Raw genomic sequence first — 20,530 nt, 5'->3', positions numbered from 1 at the left:
TTCGTTGTAGGGCTAGATTATTTATTTACGGTATTAACATGGCCCCCACTGCTGTAATATAGGAGCCCCTCATAATCTTGATTGTATTAATTCTCACAGCACCCCTGTGAAGTAGGGCAGTGCCGGTATCCTCTTGGGGGGAACTGAAGCACAGAGAGACTAAAGCCTGGTCTACATATAGCTCCTGTACCCCTATAACTATCTCAGTGAGGGGCGTGACAATTTTACCGAGATAGTGATATCAGCACAGCCCCTAGAGTGGATGCAGTTATGATGGTATAAAGACACCTTGTACTGGTTTGGTGTCATTGTTCCAGCTGCTCAGTGCGTGGTACACCAAATCTCTCTGGTACAAGTAGAGCGCCAGGTATACCACATCTCAGAGCAAGTGGTGAAGGCTCATTAGATGCTAGGCCCCACAGACTTTAGCTCTGGTAGGTCCCAGTAATGACTCAGATGCTTGGTGAAGGGAAGGGACATTTTACTAGGGCAGGCAAAGGGGAAGGTTGCAAATAGCCGGGTTTCATTAAAGGTAAACAGTAGCAGTTCCTGTTTGGGCCCCTGAGGGATCAGGCCGCTTCAGGCTTAATGTTTGGGGCGCCTTCTCCAGTCCGGTCTTTGCAAGAGGCAAATAGGAGCTTGCATGTTTCCAGCCTCACTAAGTGGCCTGTCTCATTGGGGCCCCTCTGCACTGGCTCCCTGCTGGTTCTGCACAGCCCTGAATCCAGCTGCCATGTCCACCAGTAATGGCCTGGTTGCGTGCGGTCTGAGCTCTGTGCACGGTTCTCTTTCCATTTCCCCTGCATTCAGCGTCCCTGCTGCTCCCAGTTTGCCATGCAGCTGCTGCCCCCCTAGAGCATAGATACTTCCAGTGTCAGGAAATTCCCTAAGGTTTCTGCCCCCTCCTGCTAACTAGCCAGGAGAAGGGGATGTGCTTGCATGGCCACCCTTGGATGGTCGCAGATCCGTGAGGAGGGGCTTGAGGGCCATTGGTAGCTTCCTAATTAGCAGATTCATCACCATAGCTTATTGTTGTTTTGGGAGATGAAGCTGTCCTGGCATAAGCAGTGTAACAATGTGTACAACTGGGGGGCTGTGGGCTTTATACCAGTAGAATGACAGTGGTACAACTTTGGGGTGTAGACAAACCCTAAGTGACTTGCCCAAGCTCACGGAGGCATTCTGTGTCAGAGCAGGTCTCCCACATGCCAGCATAGTGCCCTTCCACAGGGCCATCCTTGGGACAAGAGCTGGCTGGACGTTGGTTTTGTTTTATGGGAAATGTTGACTTTGTTTTTAACAAAAACACAGAAGAAAAAACCTGGCATTCTCCTTTTCTGGGCAAAAAGTTCAGGTGTTGAGTTTTTGGTTTTCCCATATAAATGTGACAGTTTTCGAGCAAGGCAGCCACCTTCCCTGGAAATATTTGTTCAGTCAGAAACTCTGTTTTGAAAAAAAATCCACTATATTTTAAGACACTCTCCCTCCCTCCAGTTTACTTCCTACAGAGGTACTTGGACTGCCAGGGCAGGTGCGCAGAGAAATGGGTGGACCCTTGTTTCAGCTCCCTTGCTCATTGGCGCTCCAGTGAGCTGAGCCTGGGTGCATGCTTGCATGGGCTAGGTGGCACGGGAGTTGTATAGGCCAGCAGAAAATTAGAGTCCCTCTGGAGGACGAGGAAGCTGGAGCGGCATTGTGAATCAGAGGGGGTGTGTCTGAATCACAGTGCCTGCCGGGGCTGTTCGAGGAGCAGTGTGTTTTACCCAATGGCCTGTGCCCCACACCTGAGCCGAAATTCAAAATCAAGCTCTCCGAATGTGACCGCTTGTGTGATTCTTTGCGAAATGACCCTAATATCTTTGATTGTCTCCATTATACATAAGTATTCGCCCTAAAGCTTAGGTGACTGGTTTTCAGCCTTTGGATGGCTTATGAAGTCACCTGGTTCTTCGGAACAATCCCATTGCTGACCTGTCAGAACATGGGGACTGTGGTTGGCACTCTGAAGCTGTGTCTTCTCTTCTCCGTGCTAAAATAGGGGCCCCTGTTCTGCTTGATGGAGCTGTTCTAAATCACCGCAGAGGGAAAGCTTAAGTTGCAAATAGGCTCTGAGGCGGCTGTTCTTGAGAATCCAATTGGAACTCTTTCTAAGCCAAACCACTGGCTCCTCCTAGAAAAGGAGCTGGGGAGGGGCCAAAAGGCTCAGGTGGTGTAAATCCGCATAGTTATATCGACACCAATGCAATCACACTGACACCAGCTGAAGATCTTGCCCTGGGTTTGTAAAACTCACTCAGACCGTTCCGAATGCTCCAGGGCCCCATAACAATCTCCCTTTTCCACGCACACAACTCGTTCTCTTATCTGACCTGTTTTCTTTAAATTGGTCATGTGCACCCGGAGATTTCCTTTTCCCCCTCTTTGCAGTGTTTCCAGGAGGATAATTTACTATATCATGCTGTTTCCTTTATCCTCACTTAATGTAGCTGGGAATCCACAAATTCCCTATTACACTGTTTTGAATGTAACATACTAAACCTTAATCAGGGTTCGGGGAGCAGTAATTCTTCCTGTCGTATCTCTCTCTTTTATTCTGTATAGCTTTCTTTTAAGAAAAGATCATTAATCCATGTTTCGGAGCCTTCCCATCAATCTGTAATTGAATCATATAAAAAAAGAAGACTTGATTTTACATCATGTAAGAGAGACTACGACTCTCCCTAATGCCTGTAGATTTCTAAGCATTAATCTCCAGATTTTTCTTTAAAAAAAAAAAAAAACTCATCTGGTGTTATCTAAATTAATTGTGAACTTTAATATACTGAACAGCTCAGTTATCTTTACTGTAGAGGAGTCACTAACAGCTTAACAGACCCATCTTGCGTTAAAAACAAACCCACTTCTAATAGATGTATAACCTTGGTGTGCTGGGAAGCGCACCCATTACAGACATCTTCAAAAGATGCTCGATTAACTACGGAACTTAAAAACACAGTATTACACTGTAGGGCTTTCAGCTCTCAAGTCTCTGTTACCTCTCGGTATTAAAATTCTGGAGAGGGTGCACTATGGCTGGTTAGCTTTAGTGGACTGGAAGACAGGACTCTTGGTTTCTATTGCCGGTTCTGTCAGTGACCTTGGACAAATGATTAACCTATTTCTGGTTCAGTGCATCCTTCTTTTTCATAATACTTACTTCCCTGTTAGTGTGGGGTTCTGGGACTTAATGATCTGTTCCTCCACTCCATCCATTTTACATTGGTATAATTCCATTTGACGGGACCAGTGTTAGCTGTGCTAGGCCAGTGTTAATTTAGCATATATGTGCTACAAACTACAGCTTTGTGAGTCATTTTTTTACCACACTTCAGCATATCTCAACTCAAATTGTAATGTAAACGTAATTCTTGGAGTCCTCTATAGAACCATTTGGGAATTTTTTGACAAAACGTATTTTTTTACCAGAAAACATCTGTTTGTGGAAACCAAAACTTTTTGCGGGAAAGGGTTGCTTGCAGCAAAACTTTAATTTGAAGGTTTCTCAGGGCCAGAATAGAATTTCTAGTCAAAAACAGAATGAGAGAGAGAATAGCCAAGTTGGGTAAGCCACATATCCCTGATGAATGCAAGATTTGGGTTCAGGGTCCTGTTCCAAATCAAATAAAGCAGATCTCCCCATCTCAAGTGAGTATCCTAACTACTGGGCGCTAGAGTCAGTCTCGCTCTGGGCCCAATGAATATTTAATTATTTATGCAAAATGGAACATCTCCAGCAAGAGAGATTGTGAGAGCCCTGTCCCAAAATAGCCAACAGTCTGGTGGTTGGGGCCGTGGGCTGGGATGTGGAAGACCCAGGATCGGAGCTCTGCTGCAAATCAGAGAGAAGAGGGATTTGAACCTGAGTTTTTCACATTCCAAGGGATTGCCCAAAGCACCTGGCAGTTAGCTATTCGGGGAGAGGAGGGGCTCTGTCTCTTGTTTGTCATAAAATATTTTGAAGGGTCTTTGTCTCGTCCCTGTGCAAAGAGGGGAAAGTTTTGACCATTTTCTCGGGATGGGAAAAATATGTCCTGCCAAACTCTAGTCCTCTGTCTCTAACACGCAGCTCAGCCTTCTCTTTAGCTGCAAAATCATATTGTTTTTATCCTGCTCCCCTCTGAAAGAAATCAGAGGGGGAAATGACTCATGAACTATTAGTTCAGTAAACCTGCTATCCCTCTACCCGTTGCCCAAATAGTTTTCCTGGCATTGCAAAAGTTTCCAGCTCCATGAAGCTTACCAGTCAATGCAGTGACATTTTGAAGCCAAGTGGTAGCCATTCTAAGTTTCTCCTTTTGCCCTGATTCTCCTCCCCTTAGTGAGGTCCCACTTTCTGGCATTTCAGTGATTCTGCTTGTTTCCTATTAGCTCTGCATTTTGCTTTCCCTTTTCTCCTCCTTCCTGCAGTAAAAGAAGAAGAAGAAAGATTACTCTGGTGCTTCTGCAGCCAGTAGATTCCACAGCCAGTGAAGCCAGGGTGTCCATTTTAAGCATGCTATTTAGAGTCTTGACAGCAGCGGGTGCTATGGGAATCGCTCCGCACCCCTCTCAGCCTGAAATGTGTTTAACTTCTACAAAAGGTGGTTAGAAAAGCACTGCATCTAAAATTTGTTAGATTCCCTTGTATCAGGGAGCAGAGCAAAAGCACAGGTTTGCTGTACATCCATTTAACAGCTCCTAGCCATGTCTCCGCTGCTAGATTCGCAGTCCCGGCTGTTGTATATTTCTCAGCCTGACATGCATTTTCTCCTTTCTCTTGCCATTGTTGCACTGGCAGGTTCATCTTTTTTTCAAATGGAATAGATGTGTCTGGCACCGTGTCTGCTACCACATCCCCTCGCAATTCTTCCGTGCTGACAGCGATGCTGTCTCAATGCCCCTGCTCAATTCCTTAACTCACTCCAGTCTCCTGTGCTTTCCCAGTCTAGGCATTGGCCATAGAGGTAACCCACCGAGAGCACCAGTTTATAAAGGGAATCTCCTGCCCAGCTATTAGTCAGCAGTTGTGCGTCTTAGGGTACATCTCCCTTGCAATCACAAGGTTTGATTGCAATTTGTGTAGACATAACTGAACTAGCTTTAGTCTAGCTAACTTAGGTACCAATAGCAGTGGCACACGTTGCAGCATGGGCTGTACTGGCCTGCACTGAAGCCCCTGGTGCCACGGTTTCACTACTACTGTACCAGAGCTGGCTAGATTGAATCTAGCTCTGGAATGTCTACACGTGCTGCAGTCACATCCGCAAATGCAATGTAGACTGACCCCCAATCCCAGCTAGCAGTTACCTTGTGACCTCGAGTAAGTCTCGCCATCTCTCCGGACCTCAGTCTGAACATCTTTAAAATGGGGATCAATAGCCTGAGCTGCCTTCGTGGGAGGATTTTTGTACAAACCCTGGGAGATCCTGGGAGAAAAGGCGTTTTAGGAGTGCTTAGCAGTACTGTTAGCCTTCGCGAGGGATGTGCCAAGAGAGGGCTTTAGAGTACATTACATGGCATGTGCTGAAAATGTTATGGGAAGCAGCAAGCTTAGGGTCGTGAAGGGAATTCAATGGCTGCAACCGCCCATCCTCCTGTTTGTGGGACTGCAGAAGGAATCCTGAATAAACGGCAGATTTCCTTTCCAAATGCCAGCATCATAAGGAAGCCAGATAAGCTGTTCCCTCTGAACCCCAAGTGGTGCAGCTGAACAGAGAAGAAACAATGGAGAAGGGGAGAGAGCGGGGGTCAGATCAGGAGGAGGCTGCGTATTCTCTTTCCAGTCCTATGGGAAGAATTGTGGTCTAGAAGTCAGAGGGGAATGCTGGGAGGCAGGGTTCCCAGATTCCATTCCTGGCTGGGCAACGGGAGCGGTAAATGCAGGAGAGAAGGGAACTAGGTCTGCTGGATTCTGTGCCCAGCTCTGCCATAGACTTACTGTGTGAGCTAGGGCAATTTCTTAGCTAATTATTGCGTTATATAGAAGTTACCTCCTGAGGGTTGCAAACCTTCACAGCAGCTTGGATTTGTAAAGCCCTTTGAGATCCCCAAATGAAGAGCCCAGCTCTGCCCTGGGGTATGTGTACCCATTTCCCATCTGCTGTGCCTGCATGCCAAAGCCCTCCTATACTACACAAGCTCCCATACCTTTCCTTGTGTTAGGACTCGTGCAGAGGGTGACACAACAGCTGCTCTGTTTATCTTGTGTATAAAATGGCTGAGCCCAGCAACATCACAGGGGAACAGCTGCAATATCGGAGAGTGTGCAGGCTAGTGGGGAAAACGAGGACGAGCAGGTTTGATCAATCATGTGTTACGTGGCTGTGTATCTTTCTGCTCTGAAAAAATAGAAGAGCAAGGATTAAAACCCTGGGCAGGTTTGCTCTGGCCTATCTCCTCCCAGCCTGCAAGCAGCATATATATGTGGATACAATTACCCAAATAGTCTAACTATCCCCTGGCCCCCGATAACACATTAGCAGCTACCGCAGGAACTCCCTGGTCTGCTCTGAAGACCAGCGATAAAATGGTTGCTTGGAAGGGCTGCAGACAGATTTGTACTCCTGTTATTTTATTCATGACTTTTCTTTCCCCTTTCTCTGAGTTGCCTTCCGAGTTTCAGATGGATTATCCAGATTGCAAAGTCCAAAGCCTTCAGATGCCTGCCAGAGCCTTCTGTTCCACTGAAGCTAATTCCTTAAAGGAATGATGCATGCTTAGCAAATGTTCCAGGCAGCCTTTTAAGATGGAGCAGAGCTGGAGGACTTGCTTGGATGCTATAGTGAACAAATGGAAGCAGCACTGCGCATCCAGGTTACGTGGATTTCAGCCTCGTGGAACAGCTGCCTGGGCCACTGTAGTATCCATCAATAGATTGCCCTTTGCTTAGCCGGGGTTACATGCCAAGCAGGAATAGGAAGTCACAGCTCCCAGCAGAGTCTGGGGGCGATAGCTTCAGCGACTAGAACATGGAGCAGAGCCAAAATGTACCATGTGAAGGAAATGAATAGCAATCCTGAGCTCCATTACATGCAACCCCCACCCTCCCCCAAAGCGTTTGGCAGGCCAGTAATTAGGTAATGCCCAAATCAAATGAAAAAGGTTAATATTAAAATATCGTGAGGAAGATACCAGCCTCTGCTCCTAAAGTCCTTGGGAATTTTTATATTAATTATAGTTTTTTCATTTGAGTTAAGAGTTTGAGCTAAGTTGCATGAGAGGATGCACGGCTTCGGCTGTCATAGGGAAATGTAAACGGCTGGCACTTGTGGAAGGCTCCACAGTCCTGCAGAGGTTGTAAAGGGGCTGCTCATGTGCCTCAAGGAAGGACAAAGAGTCAGAGGAGCTGGGTTCCATTACCACTTCTGCAACTGACTCACTGTGCAAATCCCAGCACCTTGCCTTGTGCCTCGGTTTCCCCATCTTCAAAAATGGGGATAATGGTTCTGACCTACCTCACAAAGGATGTTGTTTGGGCCTTAATTAGCATTTGCCATGTGCTTTGAGACCCTCCCATTCCTTATGGGAAAGTCCCATTGAATTTAGTGGGGAGGACACCAATAAGCTTCTATACCTACCCATGCTACAGCACCTGAAGGTCAGAAAGTGCTTCTAGATATTAGATAATCTGGGGAGGTAGGCACCTGGAAGTATTATTATCCCTTTCTTACAGCTGGGAAGACTGAGGCAGGTAGGCAAAGTGACTCAGGCAAAGCCAGAGCCAACAATTAGAATTGAGGAGAAATCTTTCTAGCCCAGCGCTCAAACATCTTGACCATGCTGTCTCCTTCTGTAGAAATGACTCTGAAATGCACATAGGGTTTAATATATCTAGAGGGGTTTATTTTGGACCATCCTATATAATTGTAGGGCAGGAATATAATTCTCTGCGATTATATATAAAAATTCCGTAGGACTTCCACTTAGAGATGGAGGAAGCAGGAGAAGTGACAAATGTTATCCACGCTTAATTATTTGTTAACGGCAAAGAAGCCTTGGGCATCAGAGCATGAAGTCTTCACCTCACTCCTCTTCTCACCTCTTAACATAAGAGTTTGGGTTCTTTATCCATCTCCATGGCTGCCATGACCCCAGCATGCTCCCATGTCATAGATGATCTGAGGTACAATTTCTGGCAATCCTTTGATCTTTGATTATTCTGGTAAACCATTCAGCAATGCTTCCATTTTACAGAATCCCCTCCCCTCCCGTCCCACCCTTCAAAAACCTTTCAGTATATTTAGCACAAGTTCCCACACTTCTGCCAACAGCCTGCAAACTGGTACATGAATAGGAGCCGTTCGTGCTCTGTATTTATTGATGTAACTGCTTGAACAGTTCCGCAGTCCTCTGCACCAGGGACAACAAGCATGCAGGGCAGATTTTAAAAACAACAGGGCTTCTCCTGACTTGCTCTAGTCTAACTGAGCAGAATTTTGCCCTGTAAGTACAGCAGGAGCTGTTACAAAATAAATAGGCTCTTTATCGTATTACTGTCTGTTCTGCAGTAATATGTCTAGAAAATAAATTGCAGTGAGTTCTTTGTGCTGTACTGTGGTAAGGGTCTGATCCAAACCCCGCAGAAGTCAATAGGGCTCTTTCTGTTGGCTTCTCATTGGCACTCATGAACTATCCTGGAATTTTTGCGGGAGCTGGCAAGACAACTGTAGCCTCAAGGTTTGGGCTTCGCTACGCCAACCCTAGGTCCCTCTTTTTATCACTGCCCTTGACACTAGATGATAGAGTTCTCTCTCTTCCCCCTTTGCCCGCTCTTTCAAAAGATATGAAGCATGGGATTTCTCTTTTCTTCACTTCCCAAGTACTAGAATTTGGTTTAATCTCTCCATCCATTCAGCGAGGCGAGGACAACTACACTGGTCCCACTTACACCCTGTCTCCATCATTTGGGCCATCATATCTCCTATTGGGTATATAACCTCAGCTCTACAACTGCTAGAAGCTCAGCAGTTTACAGCGGTATAGCGAGGGTTTCTGTGTACTTTTGTCTTTTTCTTTGTATGTAGATTCATCTCCCATCCAAGTTCAGCTTGGGAATTCTGTTTTGAAATTCCCCGAAACCATAAAGTAAGACTCAGCCTAGATGCCTGAGTTTTATGGGCATTTGTGTTGAAACCAGGATCTCTTTAAAAACAACACAAAAATGTGCTATGCTATCCTGTAGTAATACAGTACCAAAACGCTGGGTTTGACAGGCAACAATTAGTTATTTTTACAAGCACAAAATCGCAGACTTTACATCATTTCCACGCAAACCCAGAAATTGACCCAAGCCGGACTCTCACGCTTCACAAACCTTTCAATGAATCAGGTCTAGATGTGTAACAAATCCCCTAACCCAGGTGAGCTTTGCTTGGATCTCAGGCTTGTTGCAAATACTTCGCAAGGTTTAGCCATTCCCCCTATTTTAGTGTTTTACACTCCTGTCGTACTGAGGCAGAACTTACACAGTGGACTTACCATTATTCCCTGGTGAGCCAAAAAAGCACCAGGTATGTCAGTCGTGGCCTCTGGCTCCATCCCAATGGGAAATCATCTTTTCTCTCTTCCCCAGAAGTCTGTCTGTTTAGGTGCCTGATCATAAGAGCTCCATAAAATCCATAGATAGACAAACCCTTGCCTGACAAAGGGTAGGTTTTTCATTCCTTTACACAGTGCTGATAGATGATGCATAAGCTGCTCAGCAAGCAAGTAACTTGTATTTAGAATGTAATTGGCTTTAAATTCCAAAGGTCCATTGCTAATGATATTCAGTGCAGTTTAATTAAAGGGCCACTGTCAAGTACTTCCTTTATAGTTTCTCGGTCGTGTGCGCACTCAGTTGTAATATCTTTTTTTTGCAAGCTTGAAGGTAATAATTAAAGTAATTCTCTGCTGATTTTGTCCTTTTCTATTTGGCAAACTTTGATCCATTATTATTTTTTAATAGAGCTGAAATTAACATGGCTGCTTTTGTTCAACGACCATTTCAGTTCAATACAGCCTCTTATTGCACCAAATTCTTTCTTTCTTTCATTCCAGCGGCATCACTTGTGAGTGACATTGACGGGACTTTAGGAAGGGTGTTGTTAAGGCAGCACTGGTGTCAGAGGAGGGAACTCTCTGCATCATGGTTTTGTTGGCCTTCTGGTACAGATGGGACAAAACAGAACTCTGAACCTACCTTTCAGAATTTTGCAGATGGTTCTGATTTGAATTCCTCAATATGGTTTTGTTCCAGGTCAGATCCAAACCCAGAAAGGGCCTATTATCCACTTCGGGTGTAGGTGACAATGAAATTTCACAAGAATACCTGCAAATTGGAAGATTTCAGCACCATCAGACCTTAACTCCTACCCTATTCAACTGTGATCCAAGACTTAACCAGATCTAAATAACATCTCCTAGGTTCATGGGAGATGCACTGTTTCAGCTGAAAACATTGCAGCCTTGGAAGTACAGCATGAACGATAGAAATGCAAGCTTCCTCCATGCTATTGCCTGCCTAGGGGCCTTATCCCTTGGAATTACTTATGGAGGTGAAAGTAGCCACGATGCATTCATTTCTTAGTGTTTCCCTGAAACTGCCATCTGTAATAATTGTGCATTTTGTAACGAGACTCTGCTAAGCAATGGGGGAGGACCAACCAAAATCATTGTACCTAGCCTACAGGAGAACGATATAATGAGAACAATCCTTTAGTTTGCTACAAACCTCGATGGGACTCAGTCTAGTGACCGAGTGAAAAGGTCTTCATCCTGCTATCAAGGCTCAAAGTCATCCAGTCTCCCTTGGAGTGGTAGATTGTAAATAATGCTGTTTAAATTTAAAGTATAAGGCAATAACCATTTTAAAGAGAGGTAGTCATGCTGGGTCAGATTTTAAACAATGAGACTGTTTCCACATGACAGCCTCTGCCAATAATTGCTTGTAATTGCTTTCCCATCACTACTGCATCTGTCTCAGAAGAACTGCAGAGATGTTGTCCTCTGCCCACTCAGCTTGGCTTTCTCCCCGCTTCACGCTGAGCAAGAGCATGTTTGCAATAAGGTTTCTTGCAGACACTGTAAATCGCTCGATTGCATCTGGAGGGATAAAGGGTTCTCGCCTCTTGTCTCTCGGATCAAATTATTTGGCAGCCGGTTATTGCTGCAAAAATAAATTCACACAAGGTTAAAGTCAAGGTGCTGCCCAGCCCTGAGTGGCTGGAGCCTCCAGCTTGCCAAGCTAAGACCATGTTCCTTTTCCCCAGGAGGTGAATTAATGCCCTCCATTGGAGGACTTGAGGGGAGATCTGTGGAGGGCTTGGTGGAATGGGGTGTGCATGGGGTAAACTGAAGAGTCATGCACAGAGGGCAGGTTTGCACATGAGGTTTCTATAAGTGCAACTGCAAAAATGTACATGCATGCTCAAAACGCTGTGTTTGACCAGGCAAACTTGCCTATGCATACACAAATGAAGAGTCAGTGTGTGTATACAAAGAGGCATGTTTGACCTACAGTTACCCCACATGTGGCAGAAGCTGGGTTTTGTTGGCGCTCAAACGCCTGTTAACCTCTTGCACGACCTTTGGAAAATTCGGTTCTGTGTACCGATGTGGAATTAGGCAGTTTGGGTTGAATCCAGAGCCAGCTCGAACTACCTGCATTAGTCCTTAGTGTTACAAATTAAGTTTGACAGGCATAGGCTCACAGCAATGTGGTCCAGGGCAGCTTGTGATGTCACACCCTGGCACAGATACCCAAGCAGAAAGGGGGTTCATAGATTCATAGATTCCAAGGCCAGAAGAGATCAGTGTGATTATCTAGTCTGACCTCCTGTATAACACAGGCCGGAGCTTTTAGAAAAAACATCCAGTTGTCAATGGTGGAGAATCCGCCACAACCCTTGGTGAATCGTTCCATTGGTTAATTATTCTCACTGTTAAAAATGTACACCTTATTTCCAGTCTGAATTTGTCTAGCTCTAGTTTCCAGCCATTGGATCATGTTACACCTTTCTCTGCTAGACTGAAGAACCCATTATTAAATATTTGTTCCCCATGTAAGTACTTATAGACTGTGGTCAAGTTACCCCTTCATCTTCTCTTTGTTGAGCTAAATAGATGGAGCTGCTAAGTCTATCACTGTCAGGCATGTTTTCAAATCCTTTAATCAGTCTCATGGCTCTTCTCTGAACCCTCTTTAATTTATCAGCATCCTTCTTCTTGAACTGTGGGCACTGGGACTGGACACCAGATTCCAGCAGCAGTCACACCAGTGCCAAATAGGTAAAATAACCTCTTTATTCCTACTCGAGATTCCCCTGTTTTATGCATCCCAGGACTGCATTAGCCCTTTTGGCCAGAGCGTTGCCCTGGGAGCCCATGTTCAGCTGATTATCCACCAAGACCCCAAATCATTTTCAGAGTCACAGTTTCCTTGGATAGAATCCCACATCATGTAAGTATGACCTACATTCCTAGATGTATATTTACATTGGGCCATATTAAAACACACATTGTTTGCTTGCACCCAGTTTACCAGGTGATCCAGATTGCTCTGAATCAATGATCTGTCCTCTTCATTAGTTACCACTCCCCCAATTTCTGTGTCATCAGTGAAGTTTATCAGTTATGATTTTATATTTTCTTCCAGGCCATTAATAAAAATGTTAAATAGCGTCGGGCTAAGAACTGATCCCCGCAGGGCCGTGCTAGAAACATACCCATTTGATGAGGATTTCCTGTTGACAATTACATGTTGGGACCTATCAGTTAGCCAGCTTTTAATCCATGGAATTTATGCCGAGTTAATTTTACAGCTATCTAGTTTTTGAATCAAAATGTCATGTGACACCAAGTCAAGTACTTTACAGAAGTACAAGTACATTACACTAACATATTACATCAACACTATTAACCAAATTTATAATCCTATAAAAAAAATCACAGGATATATCTTCCATAAACCCATGTTGATTGACATTAATTACATTATCATCCTTTAATTCTTTATTAAATCGAGTCCCATATCAGCCACTCCATTATCTTGCCCGGGATCAATGTCAGACTGACAGGCCTTATAATTACTCGGGTCATCTGTTTACTCTTTTTAAATATTGGCACAACATTAGCTTTCTTCTAGTCTTCTGGAACTTCCCCAGTATTCCAAGACGTATTGAAAATCAACATTAATGATCCTAGAAGTGGGACCTACATTCCTGGTTCCTAGATGTATGACCTTGCATTTGGCTGTATTTTAAACACACACACGCACACGTTGTTCTAGTGAGCCCTGTTTACCATACAAGCCACATGGCTCTGTTCTAGAGCGGTCCTCGTTAGAGTCATCAATCTGATTCATCTGCGAATTTGACCAACAAGGATTATTTAATTCATTCTATATCATTGGTAAAAATATTCAGTAGTATTGGCCCAAAACAGATAGCTGTGGGATTCCACCAGAAACACCTCTTTTAGGTGACATTTCCTCATTTACATTTATTTTGAGATATTTCAGTTAACCAGTTTTTAATCCATTTAATATGCACTGCATGATTTTGAATATATATGATGTTTTAATCAGACTCTCATGTAGTACTAAAGCATGACTCTTACAGATGTCTAAGTATATTTTGTTAATATTTATCTTTATAAATTCTGTTGATAATCTCAAAAATTCTATCAAGTTTGTCTGACAAGACACATTTTCCATAAAGCTGTCTTCTTTACTGAATGCCTCCCATATCAGCCTTTTCATAATTTAGCCTGGAAACAATGTCAGGCTAACAGGCCTGCAGTTATGCAGGTTATCCTTTTAAAATATTGGCACAATGTTCTTTTGTTCCTGATATTTGAAAAATTCCTTTTTATTGTCCTTAGCTTTATTGGTAATTGGTTATATTTTTACTGATGCCTTTAGCTTCCCTTTTCAATGTCTTCATTTTATAACTGCTAATATATAGTAATTTCTATCAGTGTCCACTTCCCACCTGTGTTTTAATTTATTTATTTGTTTAATCACTGTTTTCATATGTCTTAAGTAGGATAGTTTAACTGAAGAAATCTTCTTTCATAATTGCTGAATTATGGAATTTTGGGGGCATCTAGTAAAGTTTTCTTAGACAAATCCCCAGTTATTCACATTTTTTAAACTTTCTTCCTCCCAATCAGTTTTGCTCACAATTGTTTTCAACTCTGTGAAACTGGCCCCCGTAAAGCACCAAATGTATTGTATTACTTACATGAATGCACTAAATTCCTAACTTGGTTACCTGAGTTCTCTCTGCATCCTGCACCAGGTATGTTGACAGCTCCAGGCTCAAAGCCAAGGCTTGCAGTTCCATGAAGTAGGCAGTGTTTGATCTTTGAACTAAAACCTTCTTGGCACTAATGAGGAAAAGCAAATGATAAGAAAGAACTCCTATTGTCCAGCTGTCTCCTGTCGCAGGCTGCTTGGCTGGTGAAGAAACATACAGGCTAAGGAGGTCATCTGCCCGAGTTAAAGAACCATCTCCTATTAATCTAGCACCTGCGAACCCATTTGTTTCAGATGTTCTAGACTCATATATTAAGTTCACGTTGTTTGTCCAAGAGTTGCCCTGTATTTTGGGACCCCACCCCCAGAGCAGGCACACGGCCATGGCATTACAACTTATAGCTGGCCAAACATGGTGGCAAGAACCTAAACTGTGTTTTTCTGTGAGCTGGCCAGCCCTCTAATGTGGGCATTCATTTCTTTGATTAGGCTGAGTTCCTCTTTCCCAGTGCATCAGTTTCTCAGCATTTAAATAGTGCTTCCATATGCTAATCATACAACAGGACTACGAATGAATATCTCAATTATTTAATGTTTGAATTATTTTCTTGATGTAGCAAATTGAAGTATTGAGGGGGAAAATACCTTCCACACTCCTTTCCCTACTGCTGCATAATTCAGCAGGTGTGTAGCCAATGATTTAATACCTACAAGATCAGGAGTGACACATTTTATTCATATTAAGGAAGGACATTTGTCTTTCTTGCTCAGAGTATGAGGAACTCCAGCGATCCACTGAAGTGGCAGGGAAGCCAGCTGTGACGTGTCACCCACTGCTTTTCCGGAAGCTTTTATTAGCATTAAAGGGTGGGGGGTTCACTTCTGAGACCGTGTCACCTTGTGTGTTGGCACATAGTGGGAGACCCCGTTTCCAAGCTCTCGCATCCGCCTTTGTCACTGTTACCCCATCCTGCAGCCATGGTGAAAAATGACAGTGTGTTGGGCTACGCTCATGCAGAGAAGGCATCCTCTGGTCTGGCGATCGGACTGTTGGGTCATTCATGATCCAAATTCCCATGGTCAAAACAGAGCTGCTGAAAGAGCTGTTTGCTGTGGCTACAAAAGGAGAAGAGGAGCAAAGTGTCACATTTCTCAGACTTATCCGGGGGGATGCTGGAGGGTGCATCACTAGGCATGGAAATCCAACAGCCACCTAAGCCACAGGACTCCACTGTTCTGAGAAGACACATTTGTGGTCAATTCAGATTTTCTGTTACTGTAGAATATTCTTTATTAAGGGATCCCAGGAGATAGTCTCTCTTGTGGATCTTTTCTCTACTCCTAAGAGATCTAAAAAAAAGCTAAAATTTGGGATTCACCTTGTCAGATAGTCTGACACGGTGACGATGAACAGAATTGTCTAAGGAACAGGCATGTTTAGCGTCAACTCAGTATATGTTCAAATTACCTTTGTTTGCCTTTATGTTAGCTCTCCATGGAGATCAGTAGAGTACGTCATGACAAGGAATGAGTGAATGGACTGTAATAAATGAGCTGCTACATATCACCTGATATGAGCAGATCAGTTTAATGAAAGTTGTATCTTGTTGCATATATTCACCAGGTAATTTCTGCAATTTATTCTTGGTCTGTAGCTTGTTTGTGAGCAGTTGGTTGTGAGTATTCGATATTCCAAATTCAAACCGTTTGGATAGGAAGCATAGGTCACATACTGTCTTGTTCTGATTGGACAGCTAGGTCACATGGTATTGTTCTTTTCCCTGATGGGATGGATGTAACTTTTAGAAACCATGTTTCTGGCATGAACACGCCTGGCTCCACAGCTGCAATTTGCTTTCTTGGCATATTCTCCACAATTACAGTAAAATTTCAAATGGCTAATTCATTCACTGGAATATTTGCAGAGTGCATACCCAAAAGCAAAGTCAATGGGGTCAAAGGGAATGCACTGACAACATGCAAATGATGAAGTTTGATGTTTTTGCATCTACCAGGTCTAGTCACAACACATAGGTAACAATCTGAGATTTGACAGAAAATCTAGGTAAATTCGATGTCAGACGGTGGTAGAGCTGATTTTTAAAAATGTGGGCGACAGGGGAGGAATTCACTTTGCTTTTCAATTCTTCTCAAAAATTCAGCATTTGATCAACAACTGAAACACTTTCACCAGCGCAGTGCACCACACCTGGCAGGAGCTGGCTTGGCCGACGCAGGAACTGGTGCAGCTACTCTGCAAAGTGACACAAATGTGACCCAATCAGTTCCCTCCCCACTCAGTTAGGAGACCTGTTGTGGGCAGCTATCCATATCACGTACCCTTCTAGCTGCTCCATCCCTGCGAGTGCCTTTTCCTCTTTAGACTAGATCAGATCCCCTCTTTGGCCTTGTGTTGTCCGTGGATCGAGAAGCGAGGAGTCAGGGGTAAAACGCAGCGGCGGCGGCTGCCTTTCATTTGCTAAAAGAAAAGGGAGAGTTCTTTGGTCCCTGGCTTAGGGAGGCAGCTCTTCTCCACAGCTTCTCTTCTGTCTTGACTGGGATGGCAGGGGCATGACAGAATGTATCCCTGTCTCTGAGGTATCATTGAAAAACTCATCACTTAGTGATCCATAATATCATGTCAAAATGCACGGAGCAGCATTACCTGTGATGTTGTAAACATAAACTGAGATCATGACTAAAATTTTTCCAGAGAAGTCTGGGAAGTGGCCAAACCAGTTCCTCGGCCAAAGGGCAAGCCGATGCCTCACCCAGGTGTAAACAAGGCTGATGGACCATTACCTCTAAGTGGCCATTCTGTGGCAGGAAAGGGGTTGGGGCAAAAATCAACATCTTAGCAAAGAAACAGCATGGAATTCCCGTCCACACAGACCGCTTATTGCCATGCTCCCAGCTCCCTCTCAGAGGAGTATAAAAAGAAGGGACAGACACCCTAAGGCACCCCTCGCTCCCTCTCTCTCAGCTCATCGCTTTCCTGCACCTGAAGCGACAAAAGTAGCAGCCACTGGACTCGGGCAGGAGTCCTCACCTAAGAAGTTTGGTCAGTAAGACTGCTGAAAGTATGTGGTGAGAAAACTTTACTTCGAGTTTAGCAGAGTTTGTTGAGTTAGGCACCCGTAAGCATTTTAGCTCTCCTTTGCTTGTAACCATTTCTCACCCTTAAGCCTCATTACTTGTACTCACTTAAAATCTACGTCTTTTTCGTGAATCAACTTGTTTTATTGTTTTATCTAATCCAGTGTGTTTAAACTGACGTGTCTGGGAAACGCCATTTGGGGTGGCAAGTTGTGTGTATATTATTCTTTTAAAGAAATAACGGACCTAATATAGCTTGGATTGTCCAGAAGAGGGCCGGGCAATACAGGACATACATTTCTGGGGGCAGGAATCTAAGGCTGGAAGTGTGTGGAGGGTTATCCTGCAGTATAACCTAGGCTGGTGAGAGCAAGAGTGTAACCCACGTGTGGCTGGCAGGCTGCAATTACACACACACACACACACTCTTTCTCTCTCTCTCTCATATATATGCTGATAGGCTTTGTGAGCGGCCCAGGTAGGAGCTGCTGTAGGGCACCCAACCTTGAAGGGATGATGCAGCTGTTCATTAGTCTGGATCATACACCGGTATGTCACAGGGGACCCCCATTACTGTTTGTCTGCCTTGCCCAAAGCGAGGAGAGTAAGGCCAAAGCTCATCTCTCCAAGCAGGGGGAGTATAGTTAGGAAATTCCACCTCTGCCACGGCCCAGGGGGTGTGTCAAAGTCAGGTGGGCCCGAGAAGGCAGATAATGCTAGCGCTAGTGGTTTGTGTTCGTGTGTGTGGCATGGGGGCCTTACAGAGCTAGAGAGGCAAAAGGCCACCGTGCGTTCACATCTGGCCTTTTCTGTTGTTAGAACGGCCACATTATATTGTGGTGTGACATCATGGTTCCTCCGCGCAGCCCTGCTAACCCTCGAATACTGCCACCAGCTTGGTTTAACAGCAGCACATCATCTGTTTAGAAGAAGGTGCAGACGCACCTCCCCTCCTGCACCTGCTGACCAAAAAGAGTATCGCTTTCTGCCCAAAGTGTACGTGGGGTTGTCTCCGTGGAGAGTTAGTGTGTGGCAAGCTGGGGTGCAAATGTAGAACATGATAGTGTGCAGCGCACCACTATCCGTGTGGACCCTGCTACCGTGCACTAAAAGTTCCCTGGTGTGTGTGGCCATACTGCCATTTCAAAGCAGAGTAGTTCAAAAGTGAACTAGAGAACTTCTCATGTGCGGGAGGAGGGTCCACACGGATAGTTACTGCATGGCACGCAGTCGGGATAACACTCACACACACCTGAACTTGCTGAGGCCTGGGTCCATCCCTGCTGGGAGGAGCCGTATCCCTCGGTGTGTGGGCATGCCCAGACACACATCCACTTACCCAGCCAGCTCAGTAACTCTCTTCCTCCATATCATACGATACTATTGATAGTCTAGTAGAGGGAGCCAATGCCTTCCATGACATCAGGTCAGTCTTCTGTTGCAATGTGTGATTAGTCACTACGTGCCAAGTTAAGAGAAAATTGTGGTAGAATATGAACTAGTTTTCAAGTCACTCTATCCTGTGCACAATACAGCTGAATCACTAGCAATTATTTCTTTAAAATGTTCCCTATATATATAGTATATATAATATAATGTAAAAATACAAAATAATGAAGCAGGAAATAGATCCATTGTCAGCTTGCTGGCATGTTTCAAGAGGGGAATGTCAAAGCCATAGTCACAGAATGTGAAGGGGAATAGCAGCTGATTTCCACCGCTCTGTCCAGGAAAGTTACTGATTTGGGGGAACTGAGCATAAAGCTAGGTGAAATTTTTCATACAAAACCTCTGTGTGTGTGTGTGTGTGAGAGAGAGAGAGAGAGAGAGAGAGAGAGAAATGTTTTCTGGATTTGTCAGTTTAGCCAAATTATTTGGAATAAAAACAAAAGAACAAATCTGAAAATCCAAACCATTTCATTTGGATGCAACATTTTTCTGCTGCAACATTTCAAATTGTTTTGGTTCAAAATTGCCTTGAATTTTATTTTTTAAAAAATCAAACATTTTAAAATGCTCAAAATTGACCCCAAACATTTCACATATCCCCAAATTATTATTTATTATTATTTGATTTGCTGAAAATTTTGAAAAATAATACGTTGGGTTGACCCAAAACAGTTTTTGTTGTTTGTGCCTTTTGGAATTGCCAATGAACTGGAAAATCCATTATCCACACAACTCTAGCTGGGAGATAGTTTATTGTGTAAATCCCTGTAAAACCTTCTTGCCCTGCCTTAAAGCAAGGCATTGGGTCTGATTCTAGGAGCTCTGGGCACCCAAAACTTCAGCTAAAGTCACTGGGAGCAACCAATGCTTAGCACCTCTGAAAATCAAGCCCACCAAACTTATTCCAAAGGGCTGTTCCCGGTATGACTGGCTGCAGCATCATGTGTCTCTGGCTGCCACTGTGACTTTCCTGTGTTGTTTCAAGACACCAGGGTGTGTTTGTAGTTGGAGTCATTAAAATGTTGTCCTTCTACCCTCTTGAGATCACACACCTGTTTATTTGTAAGAGCAGTAATAATCATTTTGAAACATTTTTTGATATTTTTAAATCTTGCTGTCTAATGTCCTTATTTCACTTACATATTGTAATTAAGTGGGATTTTCTGTATCCCTCTGAGGCTCCCGAGTAAGCTAAGAATGTGAGGGGTTTGTATTTTATGTTAACCTGCTTGTTTGAGGGTGTGGTGGGAAAGGGCTCCTCTGTGAAGTTGACTAGGCTGTTGGCATTGTAGTGGGACAGCTGTGATGTTTTAGAGCTTTTGGTGTGTACGTGTTGAGATCAGGTGTGTATGGATGTTGAGGTCAGGTCTGTGTAGATAGACCCACGGACTTGTCCAGATCAGGTGTGTATGACTACAGCATGGGGAGGGTTCAGATTACATCAAGATATCTAATGTCCCTGAATCTCGGGTGTACGGAGTATGGGTAGAGAGGGTGAGCTTAGATGGGTATGGAGAGAACATATTTGTGCAGAGCACTCAGATGTGCCTGGGGACATCCCATGATTACTGTACATGGAGAAATTGGTGGCCCTCAGAGTGTGACTCATCTTCATGGTTGTTCGTGAGATTTGTGCTCGGCTAGAGTTGTTGGAGAACCTGACTCTCGTGGTTTTTTTAGTGGAAACCTGAGGCTCTGTTACCCGGAGCCAATGGGACATGCACAGAGCTT

The sequence above is a fragment of the Malaclemys terrapin genome, chromosome 15 (assembly GCF_027887155.1).
Source record: "Malaclemys terrapin pileata isolate rMalTer1 chromosome 15, rMalTer1.hap1, whole genome shotgun sequence".
NCBI classification, from domain to species: domain Eukaryota; kingdom Metazoa; phylum Chordata; order Testudines; family Emydidae; genus Malaclemys; species Malaclemys terrapin.
Note: the sequence above shows the minus strand (reverse complement) of the source record.